The 16,465-nt window shown below is 39.8% G+C and overlaps 1 protein-coding gene and 1 pseudogene across 2 annotated transcripts in view; one reads left to right on the top strand and one right to left on the bottom strand.

Annotated features, from left to right (window-relative positions):
• UBE2G2 (ubiquitin conjugating enzyme E2 G2) overlaps window positions 1-16,465 on the top strand; it is a 51,373-nt gene that overhangs the window by 8,143 nt on the left and 26,765 nt on the right. The gene's annotated exons all lie outside the window — the stretch shown is intronic.
• LOC139438808 (coiled-coil domain-containing protein 117 pseudogene) lies at window positions 581-1,453 on the bottom strand (annotated as a pseudogene).

Below are 16,465 nucleotides of genomic sequence, written 5' to 3'. Positions count from 1 at the left end.
TGTTTTTTCAGGAGGTACTGAGAATTGAACCTAGGACCTCCCATATGGAAGGCAGGTGCTCAACTGCTTGAGCCACGTCACTCCTTATGCATCCTTTTTTAATGTATCTTTTTCATTTCAAGGAGAGTATTCTCCAGGTGTCTGAACAGTTTAGACAATTTGAGAGATGATTTAAGTCAGCCTTACTCATTACTTTGAAGAGATTGTAAACTAAGATTCCTTTAAGAAGCTCCCTAAAAAACTGCTTTCCCTTGTGACAAGCTTCCTTGGCAAAAATTTAAATACAATAAGTGGCTACCCAAAATGAGAGTCCTATCCCAAGTCAAAGGTGGAGATATTACCCCTGTTTCATAAAACTGTCAAGGCCCTATACTAAGTAGGTTGATATCTGAGCGCAGGAGGGTTAGAAAATTTGACAATTTAAGTGTAGAAACTTTTTTCTAGAATTCCATCTGTTCTGTGTAAGCAGCTGTTTCCAAATCATTGTGTGACACCTGTTTGCTGAGGTTCCAAGGCCGTTCCCCTGAGGAAAGGCAGTGTCAGCAGCCGCATGCTTAGTTTGCTCTCTCCTGTAGAGTTCTTAGCATTGATGGTGGCTTTGGCTATCAGAAAAGCGTTCACGGAGAGGTTTCCAGAGCATAAGCTCCACGAAAGGATGGCTTATGGACTCAGTCATTTTCTTTGTAAAGCTTCATCAAATTCCCTCTAATCCTGTTTTTTTATGGTACCAGAAAGAACATGACTGGGGAGATGATTAATAATTCTGTTAGCTTCGCCTTCTTCCTCTTGGTCAGTTATCCTGTCGTCAATCTCCTAAAGCCGTCTCTGGACAACCTCACATGTGGGTCTCCAGTTGTCCGATCCATTTCTTCACAAAGGACATCTAACTTGCCAGAAGCAGGGAGTCCACTAGTGCCTGGATTTACTCCATGACCTCTACAGCTTGATGTGCGTGAAGAATCCAGTCGACCAGGACCGGCCCTGCTTCAGGCAGCTTTTCTCTCAGCAGACTGCCATCATCATCGTCCTCTCGCTTGCTTCTTTTTAAGTGAACGGGAGCATATCCCTGTGCTGCGCTCCTGCTGGGGCTACCCAGGGTGGCCTGGGGCTGACAGGCCAGGTTGGCGCTGTCGGTCTCCAGCGGGAAGGCCCGGCTGGGGAGGCCGGCGGTGCCTGCCGGGCATTCGAGCAGCCTGCTGAAGGGCTGGAGGACTGCAGTCTATTTTTCTTTGATTTTTGGTCCTATTTAGTAATTCAGAGGGACCTCCTAATTCTAGGCATGCACACATGCAATGAAAGGTTGGGGAGAAAGCTGTAATTACTTACTGAGAAATTAAAAAGTAAAGTGTATTAAAAGGGAAAAAGCTCAGCATGATGAGTAGTAGGTGAAAGTTCTGATTTTGGTTTTTTCTCTAATAAAATACTGGGGATTTTGAACAGTACCACCTGTCATTCTTCCTAGATAGTATTCAGGAAATCTCCTTAGTGCTTTCTTAGCTAGCAAGTGTATTTCTAATATTTGGGAGAAAACAAAGGATGAAATGAGAAACCTGAGAATACTCTATATTCTACCTTTTTAAATGGAATGCTCCCTTGGAAGAAAATCCAGAGGCCTGTTGTGAGAAGTTATGTAATGCCACTGTGTTTGAGGGTACCAGAAGCCTTTTGATTAACTGGTAGAGACAAGATGGTAGCGTTACGTCTGGAGCCACAGACCTGGGCCCTGCCTGTGTTTTTTTTTTTTTTTTTTGTAGCTCTCCAACCTTGGCCATGTTTCTTAACATCTCTGCAGGTTTCTCCTCTGTGAAGATTAAAGTTGATATTGCAGCCAAAGTGCTTAGCAAGATAGCTGGTATATAGTTCTCAGTAATGTTAGCTGCTATTATTTTTGTTATTAGATTGAGGATAATTTTGGAAGAAATTTGAAAATGTCAAATAAGGAATGTAATAAAGATAATTAGTAAATACGCACACAGTTCAAATTCCTGAACCTTTTTGGTGATGCTGCACAGGGAGGTTTGATGTTTGACATGAGCAAACCAAACAGTTGTCAAGTGTAGGCTCCTTAAAGTAAATGTTTAAATTGTGTTTACTACCTTGTGTTCTCTAACGTGTAAGAACATGTATTTATATGTTTAAGAGATACTTTTAGGGGGTTAGAGGAAGAGGAGGAGATGGTTCACTTTGAACAAAGGGTCAGGTATGGAGGGACTTGTCTTTCTGTCTTCCTATGGGAAACTGACTGGAACAGTCCAGTGTGTGATGGTTCGTTTCTGGATCTGTTCAGTGCATTTAGCCTGTTTTTATTCTGTGAGAAGGTGTGTGTGTCCCCCCCCCCCCCCCCCAGTTTTGCAGAGAGGGAAACCATTAAGCTCCTGCACGGATAATGAAGTTCAGGCTTTCTGTTTTACCCCAGACTTTGCATTGTTGAACTTTTATTTCTTAAGGATATTTGCATTAACAAAGTTTTAAGTCTCCCCCCTTTTAATATGCTTACAAAGGCTTTAGCCTTTTAACCATATTGCCAATTAGTTAAGTTGGCAGCTGTTATTCAGGTTTTATAACTTTGGATTAGCGATGTAAATTCGCTAATCAAAAGCTGTGTTTATGTGTTAATACATGAAATTTTGGAGTATGTGTGGTAGGCAGAACCCCAAAGATGTCATCCCAAGATACCCTAGTATACTAATCTTGGTGCTTTGGATGTAATTAAGATTACCAAAGAGCTAATCTTAATATCCTGAAATATTATCCTGAATTATCCGGGTGGGCCCAGTAATCGTATGAGTCCTAAAAAAGGTGAAGAGGACTGCAGGAGGATAGGTCAGAGATTCAAAGTGCAAGAAGGATTCTACTTGCCAGGGCTGGTTTTGAAGTGAAGGAAGAGGACAGAAAGCCAAGGAATGTAGTCAGTCAGCTTTTAGAAGGTGAGCATGGCCGTGGCTGACAGCCGCAGGGAACCTGGGACCTCAGTGGTAACAGTTGGAGATGATGAACACCTTGAGATGATGAATAGTTTGTTTTTAGCCACTGAGTTTATGGTGGTTGATGAGTTATATATGTATACACCCATGAAACCATCACCACAGATAAAATGATGAACATTCTTCCAAGATTCTTCATGCCCCTTTCTTTTTTTAAAATTTATTTTTATTTTATTTTATTATTTTTCCTCCTTCCTCCCTTGTTGCTTGTGCTCGCTGTCTGCTCTCTGTCCATTAACTGTGCGTTTTTTTTGTGCCTGCTTGTCTCCCTTTGTTGTTGTTGCATCATCTTGCTGCGTCATCTCTTTGCAGGTGCGGGCATGGGCTGTCAGCTCTCTGGGGGCATGGGCCAGCTTGCCTTCACCAGGAGGCCCCGGGAATTGAACCCAGGGTCTCCCATATGGTAGGCGGGAGCCCAGTCACTTGCGCCACATCCGCTTCCCCTTCCTGCTCCTCTCAGTCCCTCACTCCCTCTCTCCCTTGCCCCCAGCCCCTAGGCAATGAGTGCTCTTTCAGTTACTACAGATTGGTTTATACTTTTTTTTTTTAATTGCTAAGTAGTGTTCCACTGTATGGATAGACTACTATTTGTTTTTCTTTTTACCTGTTGGTATACATTTGGATTGTTTCCAGTTTTTGGCTATGAACATTTATGTACAAGTCTTTCTGTGGACGTAGACTCTTTTTTCCACCGTAATGCTTAAGATGCAAATACTCCAGGTGGGATTAACAGCAGATTAGACATCACAGAAGAAAAAGATGAATGAACTTGAGTAAAAAGAAATCCAAAATGAAACGTAAGAGGAAACAGACTGGGAAAAATACCAAGCATCAGTTTGCTGTGGAACAATGTCACGAGGCCTAGGATATATGTAATTGAAGTCCCCAAAAGACAGAAGAGAGATAGGGTAGAGAAAAAAGTACTTGAAGAAACAATGTCTGAAAATTTTCCAAATTTAACTAGAACTCTCAACCCACAGGTAGAAGTAGTTCAGCAAACCGCAACACAAAAATAAAGAAAACTACCTGAGGGGATTTTATAAATTGCTTAAAATCAGTGAGGGAGAGGAAAATCTTTAAAGCAGAGAAAAAAGATACATTACCTAGTGTATTAGTCAGGGTTCTCTAGGGAAACAGAATCAACAAGGGATATCCGTCGATAGTAAGAGATTTATCAGAGTCTCTCACACAGCTGTGGGGATGCACCAGTCCAGGTTCCGCAGGCAGGATGCAACCAGGGGCTCTGATGAAAGTCCAGTGAAGGTTCTTGACGAGTTCTTGGAAATGCTGACTGTCCAAAGATGAGCTGGAAAATTCTCTCTTAATGCTGGAATCACTTCCCCTTTTAAGGGATTCAGCTGGTTGGGTTAAGCATCACTCACTGCTGAAGGCAGTCTCCCTGATTGATGTAATTGTAATCAGCTAGCTATGATTTACCAGTGCAGTAGAGTCAGCGGTGACTAAAGTCCATAAATGCCCCTGCACTGCCGTCAGCCCAGTGCTTCCCTGAACAACTGGGCACAATTACCTGTCTGAGTTGACACAGTAGCCTAACCATCACACCTAGGAACAAAGATAAGGAGGACAGCAGATTCCTCATTGGAAACAATATGTCAGAAAACAGCAAAGCATTTCTCTACCTATAATGTACCAGAAGCAAAAAACAAACTCAAAGCTGGCAATCTAGAATTCTTTACTGAGAGAAAAATTTTTTTCGAAAGCAAAAGTGAAACTAAGGTTTTACTAAAAGTGTCTTAACCTTTGAGATTAGTGGCATCTTCCTTGAAACTCTTGGACAGTTTGGACGTGCAGAGTCATGCATCTGAGTGTTAAATAACTACAGCATTTTATCACTGGAAGAAACTTGGAGAACATTGAGCTGAAGTTTCTATTTTAAATGTGAGGGAACGAGACTAGGCCAAAGGCCAGCCTTTCACACTTGAATGGTTGACTATGCCACTGATTAAAAGGCTTCTTCCACTATACATTAGCACTCTTAAAAGTTCCTATCCTTGAAAGGGGTGGAAAGGTAAGGTTCTAGAAATCTGTAATACCTTGGTGCAAATTGTTTTTACCAAATGCCCCCTCTCTCAGAAGATTGGCCTGGTGTCTTGAAAGCATTTGGGAAAGGCTCCAAGAGGACAGAAAATGGTGCAGAAAGTCAAGGCAAAAAGAAATCCAAAACAACCTTACCTGCATCACCGGTTCAATGAGATATGGTGCACAGGAGCTAGTGAAGCTTAGCATTGAGTTGACTCTTTCCTCCCCTCTGACCTTGCCCACCCCTGCTTCTCCTTGAGTGAAGAGAGGTAAGTATGTGAGCAGAGGAGAAACCCTGGAGGGGGAGATGAGGAATGTGGGACACAAACCCCACTTGGAAGTTGGAATGGCTCTTGAGTGGTAGCTGACTCCTGAATATGGATCTGTGGCATTATTTGTGAAGTATTATGACAGTTTGAAGCTGAGTGGACCCCAGAAGTTCATGTTCTTAAAGCAAATCCATTCTTGTGGGTGTAAAACCTATTGTAGACTTCTGGTTAGGTTTAGCTAAGGGACCTTCCTTTTGATTAGATCACTCCAGTAGGACATGGCGCAGAGTGGGTTCTAATCTCCTTTCACTGGGATCCTTTATAATCATAGGAATAAAGAGCCACAGACACAGAAATAAGGCCACAGTAACTGAGAGAAGCCTCCAGAAGTTGAAATCAGTGAACCTGGGAGAGAGGTGAGAGCAAGAAGCTGAAAGCAAAATGGCCTGGAGAAGAAGGCAGGGACTGGCAGAGCTGCCATCGTGTCCTGCCACGTGGTAGGAGTCCAGGATTGCTGGCAGCTCTTGGGAGAGAGCTGCTCCTGATGCCTTGATTTGGACATTTTTCTGAACTTTGAAAGTGGAAGCGTATACATTAATAAATCCCGTTGTAAAAGCCAACTCGTTTCTGGTGTACTCTATTGGCAGCCTTTAGTAGACTGGAAGGGTGCCCGGAACTTCTCTGGTAGCTCCCCAAAGCTGAACTTTTCCTGGCTGCCCAGCAAATAACAGCCCTACAGCTAACTTTCCTCTGCTCCCCTGAGGAAATCCTGTGTTATTAAGTCTCACTACTTCCACTCCTGGCCAGGGAGGTTTAAACCAATGGCTGCCTTCGAGCTGGGACCCAGAGATCTAAATCCACTAATTGAAAACTGATCAGGGAAGCAGATGTGACTCAAGTGGTTGAGCGCCTTCTTCCCACATGGGAGGTCCTGGGTTCAGTCCCTGGTGCCTCCCAAAAACAAGAAACAAATAAACGAAAAACCAACTCAGGGGAGCTAATGTGGCTCAGTGATTGAGCGCCGGCTTCCCACATACGAGGTCCCAGGTTCAAACCCCGACTGTGGTACTTTAAAAGAAAAAAGCTGTGATCAGCTAAGCATACCCCTGTTCTTGTCATCAGCCACTAGCCAGCACATTAATATCCTCAAGGATAAGTGGCAAGGGAAGATCTTTGAAAATTTTCTCTGATATTCTTAAAATTTTATTCTCCTTTTCAAGTTGTTTTTATCAGTAAACATGAAACTGTGTATTTTATGTATTTGTGTTTTGGGAGCAAAAAACAAAACCAGAAAAAAGTGTAATAAAACATTCCATCTACTCTGTGAATTTATACTGTAATTCTTCATTGACCAGTAGATGTCACTGTTGAGTAATGACACTGTTAAGAAAGCCCGCATACATGTCTGAGTGGTTCTCTGCTGCTCAAGAGCCTCCATCTGCAGTTTTAAGCCACTCTTTTCTTCTTCGTAAAGGGAGAGTGTCGTATAGGGGAGTTCCAAGGGGGAACTCCAAATGAAGACCAAAGCCAGCTCTTTTTTGGTATAAGTACCTCCTTGTGGTCCCACAACAACAAGTGTTGAAACTGTCTTCTGTATTTTGCTTTTGGGGGCCATACTTCATCTCCCACTAACGTTGTGTCCTTTCCCCTTCCCCCAAGCAGTTTACAATCCATTTGCCTTAGTCTGTTATTTTTTTCTTTCTTTTAAAATTTTGTAATAAGATGGTTTGACTTTAGACACACAAAAAAACAGAATTAGATTTCATAGGATTGGATGTATAAAGCTTGGTGAGTTGGGTTCTGTTACTTCTCTGCTTACGCCCCATGCAGAGATACAAAGAGGGACAGAGATCACCAAAGCCTGTCTTGCCAAATCAGAGAGTCTCAGCCTTCCTGCTACTTTCCCTCAGTAGCACATGTTTACTCCCTCCTTAAGATCTTTAATGCCCTTGACTTTTGAGATGTACACTCTTGTTTGTCCTGTTTCACTGGTCTCTGCTTAATGTCTCTTCAGTTTTCTTCACTCACTTCTAAATGTTAGTGCAAAGTGTATTACAGCACTTGGCCCCCTTTTATATCTTTACTCATTCCGTGGACCAGGGTTTCATAACAGGTGTTTTTGGCAAAAATGGTACCATCTAGTTCCAAACTTACCCTGGGGAATCACTGCTGTAGAGGGGCTCCTCCCTCCCAGGGGTTGCAGATGTTCTGTATGCAGGTAACTCCCATATCCCAATCTCTGCATCCTCTCTCCTGAGCTTCAGCCTCGTTTCTCCAACCAACTACCCATCATCTCTACTTGTCTGTTTACTAGACATCTCCATCCCTTTTTTTCCCAAGATTTATTTATTTATTTCTCTCCCCTTCTCCTCCCCTCCGCCCAAGTTGTCTGTTCTCTGTGTCTGTTTGTGTGTTCTTTGTTTGCTTCTGTTGTTGTCAGTGGCACAGGTATCTGGGTTTCTTTTTGTTGCATCATCTTTTTGTGTCAGCTCTCTGTGTGTGCAGCGCCTTTCCTGGGCAGGCTGCACTTTCTTTTGCGCTGGGTGGCTCTCCTTATAGGGTGCACTCCTTGCGCGTGGGGCTCCCCTACGTGGGGGACACCCCTGCGTGGCACGGCACTCCTTGCACGCATCAGCACTGCGCATGGCCAGCTCCACACAGGTCAAGGAGGCCTGGGGTTTGAACCTCGGACCTCCCATGTGGTAGATGGGACGCCCTAACCACTGGGCCAAGTCCGCTGCCCCACATTTCTTGGAATATATACCTCTGAGACTTCTGAGAAGAATTGCTGGATCGTAATAGGAAACAACAAACTCTTTCCACAGGGGTTGTACCAATTTTTATACCCACTAGCAGTGTTCAGTATTCCCAGGTCTTTTCTTATACTTCTTTTTGTTAGTCTTCTAAAGTTTGCTTATTGATTTTTTTGTGGTAGAGTATATTGGCATCTGTTTTAGTTTGTCAAAGGGCTGCTGATGCGAAGTACCAGAAATCTGTTGGCTTTTATATTGGGAATTCATTTGGGGTAAAAGCTTACAGCTCCAAGGCCGTGAAATGTCCATATTGAGAAATCAGTAGAGATGGATCCTGGCATTGTTGCCATATGGTGAAGCACAGTGGCTGCCAATATCTGTGCAGGTCTCTGCCTTCCCCTCCACAGTCTCTTGGAGATGAGCTGCGAACAGTCAGGGATAGGTTTTGTCTCTTTCTGTGCCTCAGCTCTTTGAACCTCTCGGGGGCTTTTCTTTTCCTGTAGACCTCTCTCTCACATGGCTGAATCAAACATGGCATCTCCCTTTTCGCTGTGTCTGTCTGAATGAGTCTCTCTGTGTTTCCATTTATATCAGATCCAGCAAGGGGGTGGAGACACAACCCGAGTCACGCCTCACTTACATAGCAAGGTAGCTCTAAAGTAGTCTTATCAAGTAGTCTAATCAAAAGCCCTTCAACTGAATTTAATGCAACCAAAGAGTATCATACCCAGAGTAATAGATTAGTTTACAAACATAATTTCTCTCTTTGGGATTCAGAAAGTAATTTCAAACTGCCACAGCATCACATTGTGGTTTTAATTTGCATTTCTGCATAATTAATGACATTGAGCATCTTTTCATGTTTATTGGCCACTTAGATATCCTCTTTTGTGAATTGCTATTTAAGTCTCTTGCTCTTCTTTTGGGTTGTTTATATATGTTTATATTCATCTAAAAGGAGTTCTTTATAAGTTCTCTTTGTTAGCCCTTGGTTGGTTCTGTCCATTTCAGATATCTTCTTCCTCTATGGGGCTTAACTTTTCATTCTCTTAAAGGTGTTTTTTGATGTTAGAATTTCTTAATTTTAATGTTCTTAGTTTTATCAACTTTTCCTGTATGGTTAGTCCATTTTGGTTATTTTCTTTATATTTCTGTGGTATCTTGGTCCTATTTAAGAAGTTTTATGGTGGTTATGTTCCTATTCAAGAAATCTTTATACAGTAATCATGAAAATATTTTCATATTTTCCTTTTAGAGCTTCATTGCCTAATACTTTATCTGTAACAACTGAAATTGTGATAAAATTTACACACAATCTACCAGTTTCACGTATACAATTCTTTGAGCTTTGACAGTTGTACACAGTTGTGTAACCATCATTACAATCATGATATAGGACATTTTTATCGCTATAGAAAGTTCTCTTGTTCCCTTTCTGCCAAAGCCTTACCCACTGGCCCCTAACAATGTTTGATTGGTTTTCTATTACAATAGTTTTTGCTTGTTCTAGAATTTCTTATAGAGACATACAGTGTATAGTTTTTGTGTGTGTCAGGCTTCTCTTACTTAGCATAATATTTTTGAGAATCATCCATGTTGTTGGGTGTATCAGTAGTTTCCGTTTTAATGCTGAGTAATATTCTGGTATGGATGTTACCAGTTTATTTATTTAGCAGTTGATGGACAGTTGGGCTGTGTTTTAGTTTCTTATTCTGCTCAAGCAAACATGAAATCTGTCAAGTTAAACAGTGGGAATTTATTTGCACACAGCTTTGAGTCTAAAAGAAAGTCCAGATCAGGGTGTCATCAAGGTGATCCTTCTTCCTGGAGACCAGCATTCTTTGGCTGGCTGAAGGTATCCTTGGCTTCTTTGTCAAATGGCATGGCACATGGCAGCATCTTCTGGTCTCTCCCTTGTTTTCTGGCTTGTCTCTGTCCAGCCTCTTGCTTCCTGTGACCTTCTCTCCCTGTGTCTGAATTTCATTTCACTTATAAAGGACTCCAGTAGTAGGATTGAGATCCATCCTGAATGAGGTGAGTCATACCTTAACTGAAAGGACCTCATCAAAGGGTCCTACTTAAAATGAATAAATGCCCACAGGAATGGATTAGATGGAAGAACATGTTTTTCTGGCATACTTAAAACTTCAGACCACCATTGGTTGTTTCCAGTTTGGGGCTGCTGTGAATTAAGCTGCTGTGAATATTAATACATGAATCTACGGGGACATGTATTTTTCATATCTCTTCGGTTGATACCTAGCAGTAGAATTGCTAGTGTTAATTTAAGTGTATGTTTAACTTCCTGAGAAACTGTCAAACTATTTACCAAAAGAGCTGTACCATTTTCCATCCCCACCAGAGATGCATGAGGGATCTAGCTGCTAAATTTGCCAGAGCTTTGTATTGTCATCCTTTTAAATTTTAACCATTCCATTGTGACTAAATGAAGATTTTTAATGATAAAGATATTTAACATGTAGCTTATGTTTTATTTCTGTTCTTTTTTTCTATAAAATTTTGTAGAAGCATATGATTCACACATGAATATGCATAAACAATAAGTGTGTAGTAAAAGTTGTAAACTTACATAAGAAACGTGGATTTCATCATATTGGGCTCCCATGTATCAATGCACCACCAACACCTTGCATTGTCGTGAAACATTTGGTACAAACTGTGAAAGAGCATCATCAAAATATTATGACTAACTGTAGTCCGTACATTTGGTGTATTTTCTCCCCAACCCACCTGATTATTAACACCCCATATTAGTATTTTATATTTGGTATAGTTTGTGAGAGAATGTTCTCATATATGTCCTGTCAGTCACAGTCCATCTTCTACCACTGGATTCCCTGTATTATACACTCCCATGCTTTGTATAAACCATTCAAAGTGTACACTCAGTGGCTCTCATTTTCATCACAGAGTTGTGCTGTCATCACTTCAGTCATATGAAAACATAGAATATTTTCATTACTCCAGAAGGAAAAAATCCCATACCCCCTTACACCCCCAGTTGTTCTCCCTTAGAATTTATATAATTATCTTCTTTGCCATTGCTACAAAAATAATACATTCCTGTTAAATATTATTCATAAGTTAAATTAGTTGTAATTTCCCCATGTATCATCAAAGTCTCTTAACACTTTGTAAAAGAAAATTCTTGTATTTATGCTATTAACCGCAATCTTCATCCACCACCATAATCAGTTACACATTCCCTAGATTATCCTCTAGCTTCCTTTCAGTTGACATTTACATCCACAGACTATCCTTTGCAGCCACAGTCACATAAAAATTAGCAGTGTTGGTTGTATTCAATATATTGTGTTAGTACCAATTGTATTCATTTTTACACTTTTACTATAAACTTTATTAAAAATTCTACATATGTTAAGCATCAGCTCCTATTCTCAATCCACGATCTATTTACTAGTAACCTATAGAGTTTACCTTTGTGAGTTTGCTCCTCACATTTAGTTCTAATATATTAGTGAGACCATATAATATTTGTCCTTTCATGTCTGGCTTATTTCACTCGGCATAGTGTCCTCAGTGTTCATCCATGTTGTCATATGCATTACAATTTCATTTCTTGTTACAACTGAGTAGTATCCCATTGTATGTATATATCACATTTTGTTTATTCATTGGTTGTTGGACATGTGGTCTGGTTCCATATTTTAGCATTTGTGAAAAAGCTGCTTTGAACATCTGTGTGCAGATGTCAGTTTGCACCCTTGCTTTCAGTTCTTCTGAATGTATTCCTAGTATGGGATTGCTGGATCATAGGGCAGTTCTATATTCAGCTTCTTGAGGTACTGCCATACTGTCTTCTACAGAGGCTACACCATTCTTCATTCCCATCAGCGTGAAGCAAAGTTCCTATTTCTTTACATCCTCTCTAGAACTTGGAGTTTTCTGTTTTTTGTTTCTTTGTTTTTGAGGAATGGCCAGTGTATAAGGTGTGAAATGGTGTCTTGTAGTTTTGATCTGCATTTCCCTACTAGCTAGTGATGCCAGAAAGGACATAAAAAAAAGACCTTTTTTTTTTTTAGATTTATTTATTCCTCCCACCCTTGTGGCTTGCTCGCTGTCTGCTCTTGGTGTCCATTCACTGTGCTTTCCTCTGTGTCTGCTTGTCTCCCTTTGTTGAGTCATCTTGCTGTGCCAGCTCTCTGCGGGTGTGGGGCTGTTAGCTCTCCGCGGGTGCCAGCCAGCTTGCCTTCACAAGGAGGCCCTGGCACGCGAACCCAGGACCTCCCGTATGGTCCACAGCCACTTCCTTTGACAAAGACTTTTGAAGAACTATTTAATTTTAAGGAAGTCTCATCTATTTTTTCCTTTCATTGCTCATGCTTTGGGTGTAAGGTTTAAGCAACTGCCACCTTGCACAAGATCTTGAAGGTATTTCCCTACATCTTTTAGGAGTTTTATGGTTCTAGCTTTTATATTTAGGTCTTTGATCCATTTTGAGTAAATTATTGTATAACGTGTAAGGTTGGGGTCCTCTTTCTTTCTTCTGGATATGGATATTTAGTTCTGCCAACACGGTTTGTTGAATAGACTGTTCTGCCCCAGCTGGGTGGACTTGACAGCCTTGTCAGAAATCACTTGACTATAGATGGGCATGGATCTATAGAAGTAGAATCTATTTCTGAGTTCTCTGTTCGGTTCCACTGGTCAGTCTGTTTATCTTCATGCCAGTACCATGCTGTTTTTTTTTCTTTTTTTTTTTAAGCACTGTAGCTAAGTACTTTACTTTGAAGTTAGGAAGTAAATGTCTTCCAACTTCATTCTCTTTTTTAAAGACATTTTTGGCTCTTTTTTTTTTTTATTGACTTTGTATTAATATTACATTAAAAATATATATGTGAGGTCCCATTCAACCCCACCCCCCCACCCCCCCTCTCCCCCGCCCAACAACACTCGTTCCCATCATCATGACACATCCATTGGATTTGGTAAGTACATCTTTGGGCACCTCTGCACCTCATAGACAATGGTTCACATCATGGCCCATACTCTCCTCCATTCCATCCAGTAGGCCCTGTGAGGATTTACAATGTCCGGTGATTACCTCTGAAGCACCATCCAGGGCAGCTTTTTGGCTCTTTTGAGTCCCTTACCCTTCCAAATAAATTTGATAATTGGTTTTTCCATTTCTGTAAAGAAGGCTATTGCAGTTTTTATTGGGATTGAGTTGAATCTGTGAATCAGATTGGCTAGAACTGACATTTTAATGATATTTAGTCTTCCAATTCATGAACACGGTATGTTTTCCATTTATTTAGTTCTTCTTTGGTTCTTTTGGCAGTGTTTTATAGTTTTCTGAATACAGGTCCTTGGTTAAGCTTATTCCTAAATATTTGATTCTTTTAGTTGCTATTATAAATGGAATTTTTTTTACTTCCTCCTCAGATTGCTCATCAGTAGTATATAGAAACACTACTGATTTTTGCATATTAATCCTGTATCCCGCCACTTTGCTGATTTCCTCTATTAGTTCTAGTAGTTTCATTGTGAAATTTTCAGGGTTTTCTAGGTATATGATCATCTCATCAGACAATAACTTGTTTTACTTCCTTCCTTTTGGGTGCCTTTTATTTCTTTTTCTTGCCTAATTTCCCTAGCTAGAACTTTTAATACAATATGGAATAACAGTGGTGACAGTGGGCATCCTGGTCTTGTTCCCAGTCTCAGCAGGAAAGCTGTCAGTCTTTTACTGTTGAGTACAGTGCTACCTGTGGGTTTTTCATATATGCACTTTACCATGTTGAGAAAGCTTCCTTCTATTCATATGTTTTGGAATGTTTTTTTATCAAGAAAGGATGCTGTATTTTGTCAAATGTATTTTCTGCATCAATTGAGAGAATCATGATTTTTCTTCATTTTGTGGTTTTTTGCACTAATTGATTTTCTTGTTGTTGAACCATCCTTACATACCTGGGATAAAACCTACTTGATCGTGGTCTATAATTCTTTTAATATGCTTTTGGATTCAGTTTGCCAGTATTTTGGTGAGGATTTTTGCATCTATATTCGTTAGAGAAATTGGTCTGTAATTTACTTTTTTTCATAGTATCTATATATGGTTTTGGTATTAGGGTGATGTAGGCTTCATAGAATGAGTTTGGTAGCATTCCTTCCTTTTCAGTTTTTTGGAAGTGCTTGAGCAGATTTGTGTTAGATCATCTTTGAATGATTGGTAGAGTTCACCCATGAAGCTGTCTGGTCCTGGGCATTTCATTTTGGAGGTATTCAGTCTCTTTACTTGTGATTGTTTTGTTAAGGTCTTCTATTTGTTCTAGGGTCAGTGTAGGTTGTTCATGTGTTTCTAGGAATTTGTCCATTTTGTCTATATTGTCTAGTTTTGTGTGTGTGTACAGTTGTTCATAGTATCCTCTTACGATCCCTCTTATTTCTGTGAGGTCACTGGTATTGTACCCCTTCTCGTTTCTGGTTTTATTTATTTGCTTCTCTTTTTTTTTTTGGTCAGCCTAGCTAAAGTTTGTTTTTGTTGATCTTGAAGAAACAACTTTTGGTTTTGGTGATTCTATTGTGTGGTTTTTTTTTGTTTGTTTGGGTCTCAATTTCATTTATTTCTGCTCTGGTTTTTATTCTTTCTTCAGCTTGATTTGGGATTGGTTTATTGTTCTTTTTGTGGTTCCTCTTGGTATGCAATTAGGTCTTTGATTTTAGCTGTTTCTTCTTCTTTTTTTAATTTAAGTATTGAGGGCTATAAATTTCCCTCTCAGCACTGCCTTTGCTATATCCCGTAGGTTTCGATATGTTCTGTTCTTGTTCTCATTCGTCTCTTATAACAGTTTTGCATTTAAAGCCTATTTTGTCTGGTGTTAATATTGCTACTCCAGATCTTTTTTTTTTTATTACTGTTTGCATGGAATATCTCTTTCTGAGCTATCACTCTCAACCTGATTGTGTCCTTACATCTGAAGTGAGTCTCTTGTAGACATCATATAGCTTGCTCATGTTTTTAAATCCATTCTGTCAGTCTATGCCTTTTGGCTGGGGAATTCAGGCCATTAATTTTCAATGTTACTACTGTAAAGATGATATTACTTACTTCATCCATTTTATCCTTTGACTTTACATTGTTGTATCTTATTGTTGTCTGTCTTTTTACCCTTTAAGTTACCCTTACTAATAATCTTCAATTCTACACTCTTCTCCAAGTGTCTCACCCTTGTCTTATCATTTCAGGCTGTAGCACTCCCTTTATTATCTCTTGTAAGTCTGGTCTTTTGGTAACATACTCTTTCAGGTTTTGTCTGTGAAAACTTTATAAACTCATCCTCAATTTTGAAGAACAGTCTTGTTGGATAAGGAATTCTCTGCAGGCAGTTTTTCTCTTTCAGTACCTTAAATACATCATACCATTTTCTTCCTGCTGCCATGGTGTCTGATGCGAGATTGGCACTTAGTGTTATTGAGGTTCCCTTGTGTGTTATGTATTGCTTTTCTCTTGCTGCTTTCAGAATGCTCTTCATCTCTGGTATTTGTCATCATGAATAATAGATGTCCTGGAGTAGATCTATTTGGTTTGATTCTGTTCGAGGTGTTTTGTCCTTCTTGGATATTTATATTTGTCTTAAGGATTGGGAAGTTTTCCGTCATTATTTCCTCAAATGTTCTTTCCAACCCTTCTCCTCTGGGACGCTGATAATGTGGGCTTGTTCATTTTATGTTGTCCTTCAGTTCCCTGAAACCCTGTTGCATTTTTTCTCTTCTTTTCTCTTTTTGTTCTGTCTTTTCAAGTTCAGATGCTTGGTCTTCCAAATCACTAATTTCATCTTTCGTCAATTAAAACCTGCTGTTATATGCCTCTGATGTGTTTTTTAAGCAGTTTTATTGAGATATATTCACATAACATACAGTCCATCCAAAGTTTACAGTCAGTGGATTTTAGTATAATCAGAGTGTTGTACATTTATTCCCACAAAAAATTTTAGAATTCCATCCCCCAAAGAGAGAAACTTCACACCACTTAGTAGTCATCTCTTAATCCTTCTGTTCTTCCTAAACCCTACATACCCATTGATCTAATTCCATCTTTATAAATTGATTTATATTTAAATGTTATATAAGTGGAGCCATACAATATGTAGTATTTTGTGTGTGGTTTATAGGGTTTCTCTTTAACCAATCAATTTTATTGATATCTTAATATGTAAAGGATAAAATTCATCCAAAGTGTACTCTCAATGGTATTTGGTATAATCACATAGTTGTGCATTCATTACTTCTATCATTATTAGAGCATTTTCATTATTTCAATAATAATAAACAAAGAACAAACAACAGAATTCTTCGCCTCTCAAGCTCTGTTTCCCCTGCTGTACATAGCTACTGTTTTTGGCCATTCTTGCACAATTATTTGTCTATTAAGCAG

This window comes from Dasypus novemcinctus, chromosome 4, assembly GCF_030445035.2.
Source record: "Dasypus novemcinctus isolate mDasNov1 chromosome 4, mDasNov1.1.hap2, whole genome shotgun sequence".
Taxonomy (NCBI): Eukaryota; Metazoa; Chordata; class Mammalia; order Cingulata; family Dasypodidae; genus Dasypus; species Dasypus novemcinctus.
Note: the sequence above shows the minus strand (reverse complement) of the source record. Positions and strands in the feature narration are given on the sequence as shown.